General features: G+C 42.1%; 1 long non-coding RNA gene across 1 annotated transcript; it reads right to left on the bottom strand.

The window, feature by feature from the left end:
* Nucleotides 1-13636: 13636 nt before the first annotated feature.
* On the bottom strand, nt 13637-17077 carry LOC111815360. The gene is made up of 3 exons (XR_002820062.1): nt 16860-17077; nt 16323-16680; nt 13637-13999 (listed from the first exon to the last, which is right to left on the bottom strand). It is a non-coding gene; the product is annotated as an uncharacterized LOC111815360 (long non-coding RNA).
* Between the last annotated feature and the right edge of the window lie 18 nt (nt 17078-17095).

The raw sequence follows: 17095 nt of genomic DNA, 5'->3' as shown, positions 1-17095 counted from the left end.
TGTTTTTTGTGGATGGCTCAGCCTGCCCTGGGAGCAGGGCTGGCACAGCATGTGGTGCTGGGGATTGAACCGCGGTCCCTGCACTTTCCTTAAGCTTGCCTGCCCAGGCGCTTTAGACTGCTGAGCTATCTCGCTGGCCCTCATTTCCTGTGGAATTGCTGAGCTGATTTAGTTAAGCTTCTAAACTTCTCAAGTTGACACAGTCCACTGCACTCAGTAATTTCATTTCCTGGTTGGACTATGGCTGATATTATTATCCCTTCTTCATTCATTCCTTCCATTTCTGAATTAGTTATCTAAAGTTTCATAGTAACTTACTGTAAAACCTAGCAGTTTAAAATGAGAAACAGCCACTATTTTTTTTTTTTTTTTTTTTTTTTGGCCAAACCAGGGATTGAACTCAGGCCCTTGTGCTTGCCAGGCAAGCACTTATTCTACTGAGTCATCTCCCTGAACCAAACACCCACTATTTTAACAAGTTCTACAAGTAAGAAATCTGGGCATGGCTTAGCTGGGCCTCTCTGAATGAAAGTGTGTCACAAGGTTGTAATCAAATTATTAGCTAGGGTTCCAGTCTTGTCCAAAGATTTGCCTCATAAGGGGGTCTGTTTCCAAGACCATTTGTTTGGAATCCTTAGTTCTTTGCTATGTAGGCTTCTCTATAGGCTGCTCCATGGTAAAGTAGCTAGCCTTTACCAAGGTAAGTGATGAGAGAGGGAGAGTGGGAGAGAAGGAGAGAGGGAGCAGGAGGAGGAGGAGGAGGAGGAGGAAGAGGAAAAGAAAGGGGAGGAGGAGGAGGAGTAGAAGGGAAGGGAAAGGAAAGGAAGGGAAGGCAAGAGAAGAGATAAGATCCAAGACATATCACAGTTGTTTTTTATAACCTAATCTTTGATGTGGCATTCCATCGGGTCTCTTGTATTCGGTTTCTTAGAAGTAATTTGACAATAAGTATGTCCCACACCAAGGAGAGATTAATTATATAATGTATGAATATCAGGAGGTGACCACTGAAGGCCATCTCAGAGATGACCTGTCTTTACTCCCTTTTTCTCTCTCCCTCTCTCCCTCCCTTAGTCTCTCCTTCCTTCCCCTCTTCCTTCTCTCCTTCTTTCTTCTTTCTGGAATTTTTAGAAATTACAGGATTTCTTTTTAAATCTCAGATTTCACAAGGCCAATTCCAACCCTTTGAAGTTTGCATACTTCTTTGTCTCCTTTAACACCATCAGCAAGTTATAAATTAACTGGATGTCCATGGGCTGATCTGGGAACGACCATTTATAGTACTGAATCTATGGGAACCCACAGTTGGAATTCTACATTCTATATATACAAGGGAATATTTTGGACCAAATCCATTTGTAAATGGCCTTTTTGCTGGAATAACAAGAATCACACGTCTGTCTGTGAAAGAACTGCTGGCCATTAAAATCAGAGAGCTTGTCATACTCTTCCTGGTTGGTTTCATTTCACCTGGGACTGATACTAAAGGAAGTATTTTGTTCCTATTACAGACCCAGGTTCTTCAGGGCACTTATCTATTGGAGATGAACTGGAGCATGAAAATAATAATAATTAAAAAAAGAACAGTATTATTCCTCCAGTGACCCATCTTTCTTATTTCATTATTATTTTTTTTAGGGTGGGCGTCTCAGGCAGGAGTTTAAGGTGTGAAAAGAATGAGGGTGTCAATCACCGCTGGCATGGCGCAGACTTACCTCATAGACAGCAGAGAGATCCATAGCAGCATGAGGAGCCAGGAACGGCAGGCCAAGACTCGGGGCGCTGAAGTCCTGCTGACCTATCTTTTTTCTTTCTTTTTTTTTTTTGGTGGAACTGGGGATTGAACTCAGGTCCTTGAGCTTGCCAGGGAAGCACTTATTCCACTGAGCCATCTCCCCAGCCCCGACCTATCTTTTTTGGAGATGGTACTTCATTCTTTTTTTAAAATGTCACAAATTGCCGATGTCATTAGTAGGAGACTTAGCTTATGGACCCTCCCCCCACCATGATAGAAGTCATTTCCATAAAATGCCACCTCCTTTCTAATGTTAATTTTTAGGGTGCTACACTGCAAAATTACACAGACCATCCTAGTTGTAAGATTTGGTATCCTATTTTCTTCTGAGGATTGATTAATGCTCCATTACACAGCAATTTCATCCGTCTTTGAAAAGAAGTAATATAATGAAAGGGAAAGAATAGCTTATCATTGTTGACAGACACCTTTTCAGACTCTGGGAATCATTCAGATTGTATTTGCCATAAATGTGGCTATGGATGCCTGCCCACTCAAGTCACCTACATGTCTGCTAGAGCAAACATAGTCACTATTGAAGACACGTATTTAGAAAGTACAAGAATATACCAATTTTCAAAATTAATTATAAAGATTATAATCAAGCACTCTAATCTGTTCTCCCTCTCCTTTTACTAAAAATCACTTCTTAAGCAGCTGTCTCAGTAGTTAGAGCTTGGGGCAGTCACTAAATTCATTGTGCTATGTGGGTTGAGACAGACCAAGGGGAGGGGTGAGAGTGCTGCCCAGGGCTTTATTGAAAGGAATTACATTGCTTGAAAAGTGATCTGGAAACCAACACTCCAAGGCAATTCATAATGATCAGAGCGAGAATCTTGTGGTAATTCTGCATATGTGACTTTGATACTGAATTTTCATTCCTTCTGCACATGTGCGCCATATGTTTGCCCCGGAGCACTGTGGGCTTCCAATTGGAACTTGCTCAGAAACAACCTGTGACATTTTCACATTCACAACTAAAAAGTACCAACATCTCTCCTATAGTGTGTCCACAAATGCTGTCCATTTACTTTAGTGTCATTTCCTGTTCTGTTGCCATTTCACATGAATTGGGTGAAAGGTGCTCCTAAGGTGATCTTCATGGGTCCCCAGAAAGCAAAGAGAGCCAATGTAAAGACACAGGCCAATTGTTGTAAAAGGTCAGAGCTGCTTTCATCAACTGACACATGAACCAGCGAAAAGGTACCATATCAATGAAAACACACACACACACACACACACACACACACACACACACTCACACACACAGAGCAGGCAAAGTCAGGCACAGGTACCCTCCATTCCACATCCCGTGCAGTTTTGCAGGCAGCCTTGCTGCTGGGGAGGGAGTGCTAGAATGGTTATTTGCTTTGGCTGGAGCAGACTTTTTTTTTTTGGCAACAGGATGAAAATAGGTAGAACAAGAAGGCATCCGTGTCTTTACTGAAGGGAAACTAAACTGGTGACTAAAATTTAGGGCTGGTTTCCTATAGGCTAATTTATCTAATGGAACTGTTACTCCTGAAGGGCCAGACAGGTCAGAGTCAACTGCAGGTACCCTGGGCACAGAACTTGAGCGGTAAAACCGCCTATGAACCAAGGGCTTTGCAGCTGTTGACTTCTGCTGAGGATCTTCTAGGCTCACACCGTTGCTACACATTGGAAGCATCCCATTTCCAATTCAGATCTCAGCAGAGTCTGTGAGTGGATAACTGAGCGGCCTCATTTGGTCATAAAGGTGCCTACTGATCCTTATGTGACCAAATAGGCTTAACCCAAGACCTTTGGAAGGACTGGTTGTTCAGGTTTTTTTTCCCCTTACCTTAACAGTTGTCAGTAAAGTGAAGCTTCTAAAAGCCAGCAAATTGGAGCCAAGTTACAGACAGAATTTAAAACATTTGTAAGATAAGCAGACTATCTTTATATATTTATATAGACAGCCTCCTAGACACTGGAGTTTGAAGCTAAAAATGATATGTATGTGAAGATTTAGGGAGACGCTACTCTATTTCATTTTTCTTTTGGTGACTTTAATTTTCTACCATTGAAAATAAATGCATGTGTTTTTTAACTAATAGCATGCACCCTTCACAGTGTGACACACTCTTGCAAGAAGAGTGTTTATTATTAATCATTAACTAAGTTAGGCGCATTCCCTACCCGCGTTGTAGCCCTGCTCCACACCAGACAGTAGCTGGGTGACCTTGCCCAGATCACTTAATCTTTCTTAACTTCAATTTCCTGCTCTACAACATAAGAGGCTTAACATAGATGAGAGAGTCTCAAACTGTAGGCCTCCACCCATTAGCAATTCATGAACCTGATTCAATGAGTTAGCATTAAAGATAATAAGAACAAAAAATTTAGAGTGCATGCCATGTCTTATTGTTTCCAAAGCTTTCCTTTCAGTTAAATCTGTGCTTCTATAACTATGTGTAGATGTGATTACCATGTTTTCCTATTAGAGAGTTGTCTCAGTTACTCTTCTCTCTTGGCTATGACAAATACCTGACATGCAAAATGAAGGAGGGAAAGGTTTATCTAGCTCGCAGTTACTGGAGGTTTCAGTCCATACTCAGCTGGCTCCAAGGCAGAACAGCACTTGGCAGAGAGCAACCTTTCATGGTGGCAGCAAAGAGCAAGAGAGCAAAATGGAGAAATAGCAGCAACAGTGGCTGCAGAGAGCAAGTCTGTCTCCCTTCTGCTGCATTCAGGCTATCTGCCCCAGACTGGATATAGTACTCACACCCATAATCCCAGCAGCATTTACACCCATAATCCCAGCAGCACTCATACCCATAATCCCAGCAGCACTCACACCAATAATCCTAGTGGATCATGACTCAATCACAAACTCTAGAAGTTTTCCCCATGACTGCATGAGGCTTTGAGGGGGGACAACTAGACACAAACCAGAACACAAGTGAAATTAAAACAGTTTGACTGCCGTGCTGGCCCTGCCCCGAGGGGGTGCTGAGCCAGCAATTGAGACTGGGTGTGGTGGCTCTCGCCTGTAATCCCAGCTCTTGGGAGGATGTAAACAGGAGAATCAGTATGAGTCTGATCTAGTAGTGAGACCCTGAACACCCTGTAGACCCTTCCCTAAAATACATTAAAAAAAAAAACAAAACACCTCAAAACCAGTTTGAAAATGCTGAAATAGACTACATCTGGGGTCCTTCTATATTGAAAATCCAAGACTCTCCAAAACAGCACTCCCAGCTGCCCATGTCAGTACATGTTACTGTGAGAGTGTGGTTGAAAAATGAGGACTGGAGAGCCTGTGTGGCCCTGTCTCATCAGGAGGAGCTGTCAGCCCCTGAGGAGAGGAGGAAGGCTGAGGCCGGGAGGAAGGCCCTCCACGCTTCCAGACTGTTAGCAGGGTGCGGCCGGGGTCCCGCAGCAACTGCCTCTCATCCCCTTCTTACACGTCCCTTGCTTCCCTTCCTCTGCTACTGTTTCCCTCCAAGGAGGGGGAATATGTGGGGGGATTGATTGCTGGAGTAGTCTTGGGCACAAGAAAAAAGCACCACTACATTTTTCCTCTTGTTCTCCTTGAAACCCCAAATATAAGGTCATCTCTAAAAATGGCTGCGATCACTGCGTGGCTGACAGGCTGCAGAGGTTGCGTTTGAGGATCAAGTGCCTTGTCTTTGTAAAGTCTTTTTGATATAAAATGTTTACCTGGCTCCACTCATTTTGGAAGGGATTTGCTCTTAAAGGAAAACACTAAAATTTTTAACAAATGTCTTGCAACAGAACTAAGCAACACAATTCCTGTACGCCAAATCCTGCTCTTATTTTATGGTGAAAGTAAGCACCTGGGAAGTGAGAAGACAAATGTCCTCCCTCATTTTTTTTTCTAAATTGTATAAAATAAGTGGTTAATGTTATCCCCTCTTTCTCTAACTCACCCAAAGGAAGGGGTGTCTTTTCTTAATTTACACTGAAGTGCATATGGTACAGCCATGGTCCTGGGGGTAAATTGTTGATTTGCAAAACTCTGGGGTAGGGTTCCAGGGAGATTTGCTGCAAGTGGTGCAGAAGGAGAAAAGAAGTGAACAGTGTCTGGTAAGCCAGACAGTTGGATTTACAGGCATAAGGAGCAAACACCGGAACACCTGGTGCTCTGCAGGAAGCAAAAAGATTTCTGACACTGTTGAAGTTGATGTCATTGACTCTTGCAAGTAAAACTCCATCCTTGAGCGGAAGCAAGCCTGAGGACCAGTATCAGCTCCAGCAATGTGACTCATATTCGGTAAACCAGATTTACGCCAGAGCACAGCTATCCCTGCTCTGTAGGCTCGCAAATCTGAACTGAGCTTTGCTGAAAATGCATCCCTTGGCTTTACACTGAACAAGACATTGCCTGATCTTGAGTAAATCAAGCTCTTTAGAGAGGCCTTCACAATATATGGAGAAATAAAAGTGCAAAGAGTGAATCATTCTGGAAGATTAAGGTGTAACTCATTCTTCTCCTTTTTCCTCTTCTAGTATTGTTTTAGGAAGACTTTCTACGAGTTCAGAATCTTTTAGAAATTAGCAGCAAGCACGGGGGTCGAAGGTTTGATGGGGGGAGGCTGCTGTGCCCTGCCCCTGGGGTGAGCTGAGACAGCAATTGAGACTGGGTGCCGTGGCACGTGCCTGTAATCCCAGCTCTTGGGAGGCTGTAAACAGGTGGATCATTATGAGTCTGATCTAGTAGTGAGCCCCTCAACCCCTATAGACCCTTTCCTAAAATACAAAAAAAATGATATCAGCAAAGTGAAAATCCCCAAACACCTCACTGATGGGGGACCACCCACTCAGGGCTCCCCTCCTGTCCCTCTCTCAGACAGGAGCTTTCTTTCCTTCAATAGGTATATTCTGTTCATAAAAAAAGAGAAAATATATAGGATTCTGCAGTCAGCATTTAATAAAGAACACTGCTTTAAAAGGCATATGTGCTGTTTATACAGGCCCTTGATGAAGGTGGCTTTTCTCCAGAAAGATAAACTACTTTAAGAGGTCTATTGAGTTGATGATGGTTAAGGCAGGGAAAAAAGAAAAGAAATTGAATTTGATGTTATAACTCAGTATTTTATATGCTTTAAATAAGAAGGTCCACTTCCGTGGCTAACACATGATTTTTTTTTTTTTTTTTCAAAATCCCCAGAGAGAAAGTCAGGATACAACATATATCTGAAAGTAAAAGTAGATTTTTTTTTTTTTCTTACTGCTCTGAAGGGCAAGGTCAGAATGTCCTTGGTAGCTTTAATACCCCGGGGTAGTTCTATAACTTTTTACAGTTCTATAACTTTCACATCTTCCCATAAAAGAGTTTTATGAAAGCTGTTTCATTTAATGCTTTATTTTGATCTTTCAGTCTTAGCACATTTATTCATTCAACAACTCTGTTTTGTTGTTGTTGTTGTTGTTTGTTTGTTTTAAACTATTTTCTTTCTTTTTTGTTTTTTTTTTTTGGTACCAGGAATTGAACTCAGATCCTCATGCTTGCCAGGCAGGTGCTGTGCTGCTGAGCTATGCCCCCAGCCCAACAAGTCTTTGTAGAAGGCCTACTGTGTGTGTGTGTGTGTGTGTGTGTTGTGTGTGTGTGTGTGTGTTTTGTGTGTGTGTGTGTGTGTGTTGTGTGTGTGTGTGTGTGTGTGTGTGTGTAGCTTCAGGGTCTAGTGGTTCAAGATAAAGTCCTACCCTCAGGGAACTTGCAGTCTTGAGGACAATAGGGGGAGAAACACTGAGTGATCCATCCCCAGGAAGAGGGTGCAAAGTGAGACCCTGAGGGTGGGAAACTCTGAGTGCTTCCTGGGCCAGGATTGGTATTTCATTACAATTTCTGACAAGGCTCACAAAGTGGGGCGTATATAATTTTATTGTTAAAGAAGAACAAAAAGGTACATTTCAAAAGAAGAGAAACAAAGTGGGGGGTTGGTTTTGGTTCTCCTATAAAGGGGAAGGAAATGGGCACTTTTCTAGACTTCTTAGACCTAAAAGAGATTGGAAAAGAAAATGAGACAGCAGGTTACTGAAAATCAGGAATGAGGGTTCCAAAAGCTTCATAGCTGACCTTTCCTTATAAAGACCTGTGTTACATGGCTCTTCTAAGGGTCCATGTGGCTTTGATGTGTCCTGGGAAGGGAGATGCAGGAGCAACACACTCTTGCTTGTTAGAACTGGAGGAGCAGCCAGGGATGAGACCAACCAATTGTGGTGCTGCTTGGGTACTGGGCGCGGAGGGGGGGGGGGCGGAGGGATCACTGTATTTCGTAGGATTGCCAATAACTGTCAAGAAGACCTGGCAGGCATCCAGCTTGAAGAGCCTCTCTCTCCTTGTGCAGAAAACTTTTGAGATCAGAACAAGACCTGGGGGAAAGAAGAACAATCCCACCAGAAGTGAACTGCTATTTCCCTGGCATCCCGAATTAAAGGATTTAAAATCAAACTGCGGAGTTTGCATGGGTAGCTCTTTGCAGGTGGGCAGCAGTGCGAGCTGTCTTCCAAAGGTGCTCTGAAGGGGACTTGTACGTCTTTAGTAGAGCATATTATAATGCTCTTATTATAAAGCTTCGCTAGACAGTCTGTTTTTTATAAGATCAATACCTCAGGGGTAAAATGGGTGCTGATTATGAAGCTAAAAGGCTAGAAGCTAGCTGACTTCTGTGTTAGGGAGTTAAACAGCTTAAGATTTGCAACAGAATTTCCCAGTGATGTATAAATGAAAGGTACATCCAGTGCTGTTTGATCAACATTTTTTCATGGAAGTAGAAAGTTTTGCAGGTCGGTTTGGTCTTGCCTCCAGACGAGAGAGCACTAAAATATCTTAGATGTGCAAGTTGCACCTCTCTAGTCCCCTTCCTCTGCTTTCTCTAGCTAGAAACAATGACTTCTATTAAACATGTACTTTAAAGCACTCTATTTTGAAGAGAACTTATAGGAAAAATCTTTTGCAGGAGTAGGTCTCTTTTAGTAGAGTCAGCAAATAAGCCTAAGCTGCTTCAGAAATAAACTGTCTTTTATAATCTCTTGTTCAATTACACTAAACAAACACACTGAATGCAACAGATTTGCAGAGTGGGACTGTGATTGGAGCTGCAGTCCACTGTGCATGTTCTTTCTCCTTGGTAGTGATTTTTGTGTTTGTAATGCATATTGGGTCTTTTTGCTGGAAGTTTGGGGGTGGCTACCCAACATGGCCTACATGCTACAGCCTTGGCATAAGCTGTCTAGGCCATCCGTGCCTTCTTTGTCTGTTCCGTGCAAGCCTAGCTGCTCATAGGGACTTAGCTTTGACTGTTTTGGTTTTTTGTTTTTTGGTTTTTTTTTTAGCTTTGACTCTTGACCCTGTGTAGAACCAGCTATGAGCTCAGTGAGAGATGTCACAGAACAGTAGGTGACAATGTGGACAGGTCTCTTGTTTTAAGAGGGACAGTGCTCTTCTTTTAAATGATAACATCATCTCTAATATGACATCTGCCCAACTTAGAAAATTTCTTCACTTTTTAGTTGAGAAAGGGTAAAAATAATCATTTCTCACCTATTGAGAAAGAACCCTCTGAGAGCCATTATTCTGATGTCAACCAGTGGACATCGTTTATGGAACTTTCTTGTTTCTCTTATAGAGGTTCTAATTCTACTTTAATGTCTTTGACAAAAACCTACTTCAATTTCAACATTAGTCTCTCTCTAAAGCATGACTAGAATACAATTTTTAAAGAAAGTAGAAACAATAGCAAATTGCCATTTTAGTTTTCAGGTGAAAAAGGGCCAATTATCAGCAATTTGATATGGTTCACTGTAACATAGTAGTATATCCATTCACTCAGCAAAATTCAAGTGCCCAAAGTATATATTAGGCCAATTGTCACAGGAGAGAAAAAATGAGAATAGCGCTGTTTGATGGCTGAATGCCTCGATTTACTTTCCTGGAACAGTGACAATATTAGTGCAACCTCAGGGGACTGTTTCATACTCTGCATGCTGAATGTTGCTGCTAGCCTCACGTGTTAACAGCTTGGCTCCCGGGGTGGCACTACTGAAAGATGGTGGGACTTTTAGGAATGGGGTCTAGCAGAAGGTCCTCAGATCACTGGAGGTGTGACCTCAAAGGGAATTGTGGGGCCCTGGCTTCTCCCTTCTGCTCTCCTGGTCCCTAGCCATAAGGTGAGCAGTTTGCTCCATATCCTTTCTGCCGCTGCCATCTGGCATACTCCTCCCCATCAGAGACTCGAAACAATGGCTCTACGCTTCATGAACTCGAGCCTCTATACCCTTGAGCCCTAGGAAAAATTTTCTTTTTATAAATTAATTCCCTTAGTTATAATGACCAAAAACTGACAAACACAACTGGGTGCTAACTAATTTATTTCCTATAAGCCCTCAAGTCTTCATCATCTTTGCAGGCTCCAGGCAAGGGCCTCTGTCCCTAGGGCTTCTTCCAGAGTGCCTGGGAGTGACTTCTTCCTCTCTCTCTGGCCACCCGCAGTGCATCTAACTGGCCCAGCACTCTTTATGTTGTTCTTAAGCAGTTGTGTCTTATCTCCTTTACTAACCTATAAAGGTTTGGACAGAGCAGTGCAAAACTGCCTTGTGATTCTGACATCAACTGTTGCTGATTCTACAGGTTAAGGACAGTCTTCAACAAAGCCACCTGACTCAGCTCCAAGGCTCTCATTGCATCATTGGTCCTTCCACTGTGACCAATCCACATCCTAAATCATCTTGTTCCTAAACTCAGGCGTGGCCAATATTGCTCCCCATCCAGAGCAGCGAAGATGCTCTTGCTGCCAGGAACCCAGGGAAAAACTGGACAATTTACTATAGGAAGAAGCCATATCTAATTTATTTTTTAAGTCCTCTCCAGTATTTAGCATGATGTTTTATATCCAATGGGCACTTATATTCATTAATCAGTGGCAAGGGTCAACTTTAGGAAGATAATACCAGCAATACTGGTTAAGACTTGCAGGAGACAGTGAGGATTCAGGACGTAAGAGTACCTGTGTGGTGACATCCTGTAACTCAGCGGTATCCCAAATTTTCTGATCAAGGAGAATATGGGTCCACAGAGGAAAGTGATCAGTGATGTACAGTGTGCCTAAGGTCAGTCACCTAGAGAAAAAAAATTCTCTCAGGCTTTCACAAAGAGTAAATTGGTCAAACAATGGGCATGACTCATCCTTATGGCTGACAGTGACAAAAGACCCATAAGGTGCGGCACATGGTTTCAGGGTAAATCCTGAGGGGATTTGACTGACCTTGTCCAAAAGCAAAAATTAAATTTTGAGTTACATAGGTTTTGCTTTAACTTGGTTTTAATCATCCAACAGAAAAGTGTAACCATGTGGTATAAAAAGTAAAGCTATATTAAAATGCTGAGCTGTAAAAGGCTCACATCAAAAATTTCAGACAATTGCCAGTTCTACTGATAACCCCCTACTATCATGGACTATTGGACGATATTGGGTTATTTTGTTGAATTCAAGTACCTGCAATCTTTGGACTGACATCAAGTATGAAATGGTTCTTTAAGGACTTCTCCAAATACAGCTTTTCTTACAGCAATGGAACACCCATCTCTCACAAAACAAGACAAAAACAGGGGTATACAAATAAAGGACAGTTTATATGTGTGAAAAAAAAAATGACTTGCAGTAGAACAAATGTTATTTCTTTGGCTCATTCTGTTGATCATGAGCTTGAAGAAATAAATGGACACCTTAAAAAGTTGAATTGCTCTTTAAATTATTTGTCCCCTTCTCTCATCTATAAAATTCTGCATAATGTCCCATATAATTATTCAACATATGTCCAAGAAAGCCCTCCACTGGGAAGTTAAAGGCAGTCCCTGTACAAAGAAGTTGGACTCTCTTGTGTATTTAATTGATTAAAACAGTTTACAGCAGTGTCATAATGTGACCAACATAGTCACTGGTAATACTTTCAGGGGCATAGCATCTATATCTTACAATATGGATGATTTGCTTCAAAATAACACAAAATAATGCAGAGAGAATATTGGGAGAAGTACAAGTGAAATGTGCACAGTCCTGAGGTGATAACTAAGATTGGTGATGGGTGATGGAATTTTTTTACATTGTAAATTAATTCTTATCACTGATAGAACATGGTTGCAGCATATTATTTTTCCTTTTGGCTTTTGGCAATTTTTAATGATAAAAGTTGCAAATAAATGTATCTTCACTGAAACTAAAGACCTCATGACAAGTGGTTTGTAATAGACTGGGGGTCATTCTACTTTGAGTAGTGAGTCTTAAAAATGGGTACAACACCCAACCATGTGAGTGTCTACACACCCAACACTCACAAGTGGATGTGAATGGTGATGTTAGGGCGCTACCCACTGGTCCACACTGCTACCCCCCAATCCCCTGTCTTTCCACATATGTATCTTACATTACTTATTACGTGTACGCCTACGAGCCTAAGTGTCAGGTTAGATTTAAGAAGTAGAACATTATAGCTCATCCTTCTTTGTGTTCCTTTCTTACCCCTTTTCCTCTACCTCTCATTTATAACCACCATCCTATGTTTTCTCTTTTATGCTTCTCTGCTTTTAACCACTTTATGAATCCATGAAAAATGTTAGCTTTGTGTTTGAGCTTTATAGAAATCACATCACAGCATCTGTTGTCTCTGAGTATTTGTTTTTTTCTCAACATTATGTTTCTATGCTTTATTCATAACCTTTCACTGCTTTATAATGATCCACTGTGAGAGGCCAATTACTATTAATTTGCATCCTCTGCATCTGCTTGGGTTATTAGATCTGTGAGGTTTTTTGTTTGTTTTTTTTATTTATTTATTTTTTTGGTCTACTGGGTCTAAAATATTTCATTGAATCTTAACTTGCATTTCCTTGTTGCTAATGAGGTTTGACACCTTTTCCTGTACTTATCTGCCATTTTTTTTTTTCTTCTGTGAGATGTTTATTGAGCCCTTTTACCTTTTACCTTTTCCTGTAGGGTTCATTTCTTACTGACTTCTGAGATTTTTCTTTATATGTAAGAAGTGTTGTTAGGCATTCATTGATTTGTTGATATTTAAAATTTTATATGTATGATATTTACAGCTGGAAAGATCTTTCAAAACACACAGCTCACATTTCTCATGTTACCTATGAAGAGGAATGAAGGGTGCAGGAGGCAGCTCACCTGATGCCACAGTGTGTGTGTGTGTGTATGTGTGTGTGTGTGTGTGTATGCAGTAATGCTGACGCCCAGCCCTTAATCCCATATTAAATGATTTTCCTATTATACCTCTTTTATTGGTTTGTCCATTTTTTTTTTTTTTAAAGGAGGAAAGGTTCATCTGGCTCACAGTCTGTGGGGGTTTCAGCTCAGCGCCGGCTGGCCGTGACACAGTGTAGTATGGCAGAGCAGTACTGTGGAAGAGAAATAGCTCATGGCAGGCAGCAAACAGCAAGCGAGGGTTTGTCCTTTTTATTTAAAATTTTAAAAGTACCCAAGGAATACATGTCTGTGATAGAAAAAGGAAAAAAAAAAGTATTTGCAAAATGAAGAAAATAAAAATCAGCATCAATTCTACCCCCAGATGCAACAACTGCCTATATTCTATATTTCCTTTCCAGATAGTAACTATAACAGATATTCATTATGAAATGCTTATTACGTGCTCATTAGTATGGACTGCTTATTATATGTGAGGCATAGTGGTTGTTTTTTTTTCAATAGGGTCTCAGTGTAGTTCAGGCTGGCCTTCAGCTCACTGTGTAGCCCAGGCTGGCCTTTAACTTGTTGTTATCCTCCTGCCTCAGCCTCCCTAGCACTGGGATTATAGGCATAATTCTAAATCTTTTATGTATATTGATTTTTTAAAATCTTCCCCACAACTCTGTTATATAGATTATCACTATTATCCTAAATGTGCCCAGCAGAATAATAGCTTCCTAAAGATGTCTACTCCCTAATCCAGGAACCAGTGAGTATGCATATTATGCTACATAATAGCATAAGGATAATCAAGGTAGCAGATGAAATTAAGGTTGCTATTTAGCTGGTGTTAAAAGATAGAATACTGGGCTGCCCACTTGAGCCCAATGTAATTGCAAGGGTTCTTTAACGTGGGAGAGGAGGGCAGAAGAGTCAGTATCTGAATGGTGCCCTGTAAGAAGGCTTCAAGACTGTGGAAGGGGGCCATGTGCCAAGGAATGCAGGCAGTCTCTACAAGCTGAAAAGGAAAGGAAAGGTTATATTCTACAGCTTTCAGCAGGGAAGCGGTCACTGCCAACCCTTGCTATTGGCCCAGTGATGGCGAACCAGTAATGGCTAACATCTCAAATGGCCCTGGATTAACTTGGACCTTTTGTCATTAAAAAACTATTTGTACAAAAGAAATAGGAGGATGAGAGTTAAGGAGACATCCAATGACAAAAGCAGAGGTTGGCATGCTGTGCTTTGGGGCTGAATGTGAGTTGCCTTTAGACAAGGTGAGGATATAGATGGTTCTTTTGAACTTTTGGAAGTAGTATGGGGCGATCTTGATTTGGGACCAGAGAAACCCATTTTGGATTTGTGATTACCAGAACGTAGGATAAGTTTGTATTGTTTTAAGCTAGTAAGTTTGTGCTTGTTTGTTTCAACAGCAACAAAAATGAATACACTTGGGCTGGGGAGATAGCTCAGCATAAGCACCTGCCTGGCAAGCACAAGGCCCTAAATTTGAGCTCTGGTACTGACAAAAAAAAAAAAAAGAAAGAAAGAAAACCTCAAACCCATCTAGCTAATAACTAATGAAAGCCATGTGGACCATTACTGATAGGGACAGGATCCGAACCCAATCCATCTGGCTTCAGAGTCTATATTCTTTACCACAATGAGGTATGCACAGCTTGCTGTAGATTTCAATAGTACACACATTTCAGTACATGTAAATCTTCCATATTATTTTCATAGTTATTCAGTATCACCATATAAAGTGGTTGTGTCCCATGGATCAAACATGTAATTACCATATGTTATCAGTCTTCTATTATTGGACATTTAGATTGTTTCTAATTATTGAAAACTAGTGGTAATAAGCAGCTTTCTAGTGATATTATTTCTTTAGTAAAACCTCTTAGAAATGCTAGGTCTAAAGTATGTTCTAGAAAATGCCCTCCCCCCAAAAGGCCTATCAGAAGACAATGTAATTTAAAAAAAAACATACAACTAAGGTAGGACTGTATCTACCTTGTGCTACAGCAACATTTTCATACTAATCCATTTTTCTTATCTTTGATACACACTTGACATAAACATGTCTTTTGGGTTTAGTGGAAGTACTGTTTCCTTTGTAGAATCCTATCGGTTAGAGTAAGAGGCTATGTGAAGTCACTTAGCCTTTAGGGTACAGGTCAAGTTCATAGGCCAGAAGAAGAAGCAGACACCTGGCTCACCTTATGGGAGGCTCACCTTATGGGATGCTCCCCTGAAAAGACTCACAGGCCTGACCCGAGCCGGGCCATCTTTCCTCATCGCTAAATGTCACAATGACAGCTCCCAGGTTGGTACCATTATTGATTTTTTTTCTTCAAACCATGCAAGAAATCTGTTGTTCTTTTAATCAGAAGCAAATTGTGGGGCTATAAGGAGCTTGCACATATTACTAAAAGATAAAACCCCCAGCCTTTCCTAGAGAGCCCATTTTCATTTTCTCATTTGGAAACCTGGTAGGACTGACGGCAGACAACAGCTCCTCCCCTTCCCTCTACTGTACCTAAAGGTTCTTGGATGCCATCGTCAGCGTCTTCCACCATCACTACTCTGCCTTTCTACCTGGGTTTGCACAATACCCCGTGGCAGTAAGGTTACTTGTCCTGGTATCTGATGTACACAACAGTACGCAAACTCCTTCCCTCTCTGAAGCAAACAATGCGATAGGAAAGCACACTGCCATTTTCTGACTGACCTCAATCTCCGAGGGTGGACCCCACACGTTACATCAGCAGGCCGGCTCCATTACACTGCCCTGCGCTGTGCTTGAGCTACTGAAATATTGATTTTTACAGAGTCGGCGCACACACACTGAAAAATCAATATTCCAGTGCACACAACAGAACGGGCGGCAGAGCTGAACCGACTCCGAGGCCAGCTAGCTCTGCCGGCAGGCCTGGGCTGAGCAGGGGGTGGGGGGCTGGAGGAGACGGTGCGGGAGAGGCCCCTGCCAGCCTGGAGAGGGTCAGATAAACAAGCCAGTGTGCAGAGGGAAGAGGAAAGAGTGGAGAGAGAGATCCTTGAGGATAAAAAACAGTTGGAAGGAGCAATGGTTTATTTTCCAGTGGGGGGAAATGGGGAGAAGGAAAGAGTAAATTAAGAAGAGAGGATAGGAAGAATTTTCCAGGTAAGAATCTTCCCATGAAACTGTATCTTTTGTTTTTCTGTATCATTCGGCCTGATTTAAGATGGAAAATTCATAAAGATGATACAGATACTTTTATTACACAAAGGGGGAAAAACCTAGGTCAGTTCTGAGGAATATTTATATCTTTAAAAATGCGGCCCTTTTCTCTTACTTTGGTGACTCGAGGCGGGCAGATCTGACAATAATCACCAGAGTCGGAGCGGTGGGCTCCCCCTTCGCAATGCTATCACTTTCTTTTCCTCGGGGAGAGGGCGGCAGGGAAGGCATCCCGGTCATGTGGCCGCTCATCGATTCCCTTTCTTTCTGCAAAAGCGCCTTCTTTGGTGTGCTGGGGAACCACGTTCAGAATTGATTGTTTTTCCGTGCCCCGTGACTTCTTAGGGGGTTCAGAGCTCCCGGAGTCACACCTCCTTCCAGATGTGGGGAGAAGGTATCTCCGGGCTCCACTCTCAGCTGGCGGGTACCCGGTAGAGGTCAGAATGTAGCCCGAGAGCCCTTTCGGGTAGTCCCTGTACACGTTTAAAGAAAATAAATAAATAAATAAAAATCAGAATTGGCAATTTTGCTACTTTCAGTCAGCTCTTTGGCCTCTTTTCATTTGGGGATCGGTGGCAGGCAGTTAACCAAAAGGGATGAGTTCTTAACTTCGATGAATTTTTGATTTTGCTTTGTCCTAGAATTCTCTTACCAGGAATCTCGCTATTAGTTCTTTGAACTCCCAGCCAGGGGGAGGGAACTGTCCTCCTGTGGCTTTCATTTTGTACCCTGCCCACCAGGCAGCGTCGCAGCAGCTTCTTCCTCAGCCTAGGAGAGACCCAGGCCCAGGCTGGGCTCTGGCAGGGGCTCCGGGAGGAGCGGGCATTCGGGGACACCTTGCAAGATACGGGCTCTGCGGCCCAAGCGGGGCTGGCTGAGCACAGCGTG

The sequence above is a fragment of the Octodon degus genome, unplaced genomic scaffold (assembly GCF_000260255.1).
Source record: "Octodon degus isolate 3935 unplaced genomic scaffold, OctDeg1.0 scaffold00015, whole genome shotgun sequence".
NCBI lineage: Eukaryota > Metazoa > Chordata > Mammalia > Rodentia > Octodontidae > Octodon > Octodon degus.
The sequence above is the reverse complement of the archived record's forward strand: the minus strand, read 5'-3'. Positions and strand labels throughout refer to the sequence as shown.